The following is a 3,600-nucleotide window of genomic DNA, read 5'->3' on the forward strand; positions in this document are numbered from 1 at the left end:
TCTTGTCAAGACCAAGTCAGTTAGAAATGGGAAGCAGTGTGGTGTTCACACTGACGAATCAGAGGTCACAGCTTCCTGTCAGCATTGCTTGGTTATAACCAGCTGTACTGTCGTCTTTTGTTGGTGCTGGTTCAATATTGTCTGACGTTACTTGTGCGACCACAATATCAATACTGTTATTGTTTATATGACCATCATCAATAGATCCATTTTACTGTATGGTGCAGATGGTTATAGTTTGGTTTGGTTTGGTGTGTGTGTGTGTGTGTGTGAGAGGGGTGGTGGCTGACAGATGGGGTTGGCTGTATAGGCCAAGACATTGATTTGACCTTGAATGGACAGATGAACTCCACTGAATACGTTTTGACACAAATTGATTTGGATTCAGCAGTATACAATATATTGAGTATAAGAAAACATTTTTGGGTGTCGTAGATTATATTATAGTCATAAATATATTTTCAACAAAAATGTAGCTTGTTTATATGGTTTCATATCTTGATAACCCTCTGATAATTAATAAAATATTGTTTAGAATAATATTTCATATATTGATAACCTTCTGATAATTAATAACATATTGTTTAGAATAATACAATATTATAGCAGATATCAGACCTAATGTTGAGTCAGTAAGAGTTTTTTTCAAAATGGCTCTTGTATGCCAATATCAGACCAATATCACTGTCCCACGATTCTTACCCAATTCGTCTCCCTAACAGCAGGAGAAACCATGACTCCTTCAATAAGCCTGGGGCCAGTGGGAGGGCATATTGCCACAGACGTTAACAAGCGCGTTCACCTTTTACAATCAGAGCGCCGTTTAGTTGAAGCGCTCCCCGGGGCTGTGTGATATTTTGCAATGAATTATATATCAGAGCGAGAGATGAAAGGACACAGCGCGAGCCAAGAGCAGTGTGATTCGTAGCTCTGGGATAAGGAAACAAAATAGGAAATATATTAGCTAATAATTTAGTATATAGCCTATACCTTATAAGAAGGCAAATATTAGTTAAATATCCCAAGTCCTGCAGGTGAGCCTAACCTTTCTTGAAATTTAGAAGCGGACTGTAATTCATTAAATCAAGGATATTTAAATTCATCATAATCAAGGTCCATGTCACGCGGTCTACAGTTATACAAGACGGAGAAAAAAAAGAGCACTGGATAACAATTAGCCTGCTTGCTAATCAAATTCAGACGTTAATCCCCCCTAAACGCGACCTGTCCCCTAGGACAGTCTATTGCGATGGGGATGGAGGGCGCGAGGAGAGGGGTGGACCGAGGCGACTGTAACAGAAACTTGTGTTCTTGGACGAGTAGACAAATTCTCTTTTAGAGAGAAAATAATTTTCTGAAAAAGAAAAAAAGAACACTGAAATGCTGCAATGTTTGGCAACTTGAAAAGACGGGTGTATGTGGAATAGACTGCACAGCTGAAATGTTCTGTATCTTATCTCAACGACATTTTACCTATTTTTAACCATTATTAGAATCAATATGAAGGCCTTTGTGCATGTGTACGTGTGTGTGTTTGCTTGTGTGAGAGAGGGAGGGAGAGATAGTGTGTGTGTGTGTGTGAGAGAGAGAGAGAGAGAGAGAGAGAGAGAGAGAGAGAGAGAGAGAGAGAGAGAGAGAGAGAGAGAGAGAGAGAGAGAGAGAGAGAGAGAGAGAGGGGTGCTCGTGTGCCAGGGCTTTTAAATATCCTTGAAAGGGTTACATTATCAACCCATGACAGGTCCCTGGGAATGTTTAATTCTTCAGAGTAAAACCTTACTATAAGTTGCACTGACCAACAAAATTCGAAACGCCTATAGGCTACAACGCATGTGTGATATCAAATATTCTCAAAGAGTAAAATCTGTGGCCATGGCTTTCCTTCGTAAAACACCATTAGTTTCTGAATAATAAAACATAAAAAACGAAACCGAAGTGGGGGATAGGCCTACACGTAGCCTATTATAACATTAACGGATCACTCGACCTACAGAGCGTAAAAGAAAAAGCATCTGACATGCTGAGATGTTACAACTGGCACCAATCATGTAGAGAATATTTCGTTGCATGATTCCTCATGACTGAATCACAAAGTCTTCAAGTATCCCCATAATAATATTTAGGCCTAGCTGTCAAAAGGACATGCTGACTATTATTAGCTATTTCATAATCAAGCAAAACCCATATGGGCTTGTTTTGGGGATTTTCGGAGTATAAAGCTGAGGATGGACATCCCAAACAGGCAAACTGAAATCAATTATGCTGACGGATTTCCTTTAATTCACTTGATAAACTTCGACATCTCACCTCCAGGCTACCAATTTAAGGCAATGTTAACCTCTCCTGCCTCTATATATATCAAATTAGGCCTACATCATTATCAATGTCACCATGTGTCCTTTGTGATGAAAATCCCTCTGCATGTGGCACGATAATTGGGAAGGCGTGTTGATAAAGAAACTTCTCTCTCTCTCTCTTTACTAGCTCTGCTGGCGGCTACACAGAGAATAGTAGATGGGCATTCAACCGCATTGCTTGAGTAAATTGTTTACGATAAAAGTCCTTACGGTCATTTAAACTGTGTTAAAGCATGGATAAAATCACCATTATTTCCATTAAATTATCGTAATATGATTGTTATTAGTAGCTTCTTGTTCTTCTTCTTCTTGTTCTTCTTATTAAGTGGGGATTGTTACCAGGCTACCACTAAATAATAAGAATAATAACAGCCTGATAATAATAATTATAATAACAACAACAATTTAACAGTCAATTTAAAATTACATGTGTAGGCTTAGTAATAGTTAATAATAGTATCAACAATGATAATAATATTGATTAGGCTATAAAAATAGGCCTACATATGTCTCATTTTAATAGCATAATGGTTATGATGGTTTTAAAACTTTCATTATTTACTATTAGCCTATCTACAAGCCTATTATATTTTCAGAATGTCTGCACTACTTTTGGAAAGTGAGTAAGGTGGGGGGTTGGCTGGCAGTCAGCTGCTTATTAAATACAATACCAGCCTTTGTTTTATTTTCGTGACGCAGAAAATTAATCAGACAGAATGCGAAGCGCGCGGAGTCGTAGCTAGCGTCCTGTAATCAGGGCAGCGCGTGCCGTTCGGATTATCTCGTTAATTTTTTGCAAAAAGTTGTAGCCAATAATAATTAATTCTTGGACAGGGTAATTATTATTGAACGGATGTGGAGCAACCGGTAGACTGGTCTGGGTAAAAAAAAATGGACAGATTGAGTGGGGTGGCCGTTAAAAGCTATATAAACGTTTGCGGTCTCCCACAGTTAAAAAATAGAACACACAAGAGAAGGAGGGATCCCAGGTCCTTCTACAGGTAGGTGACATTTGATTCTAATTAGGCAGGGCTTCAGTTAGAAACTTAACCAGTAAACGGTCTTTGGAAGTCAATATAAAAAAATCCAATTTTACTTTAAAATTACACCCCTATTTTTTTTTATCAGAGGCCTTTGATTCAATCCTTTAAAATCAAATGTTTTCTGTCTGTTTTTTAACTATATAAAACAAATTGTAATAGTATATTTTTTCTTTCTGTAGATAAATGTAGCTAGCCTAATTCGT

The sequence above is a fragment of the Osmerus mordax genome, chromosome 8 (assembly GCF_038355195.1).
Source record: "Osmerus mordax isolate fOsmMor3 chromosome 8, fOsmMor3.pri, whole genome shotgun sequence".
NCBI classification, from domain to species: domain Eukaryota; kingdom Metazoa; phylum Chordata; class Actinopteri; order Osmeriformes; family Osmeridae; genus Osmerus; species Osmerus mordax.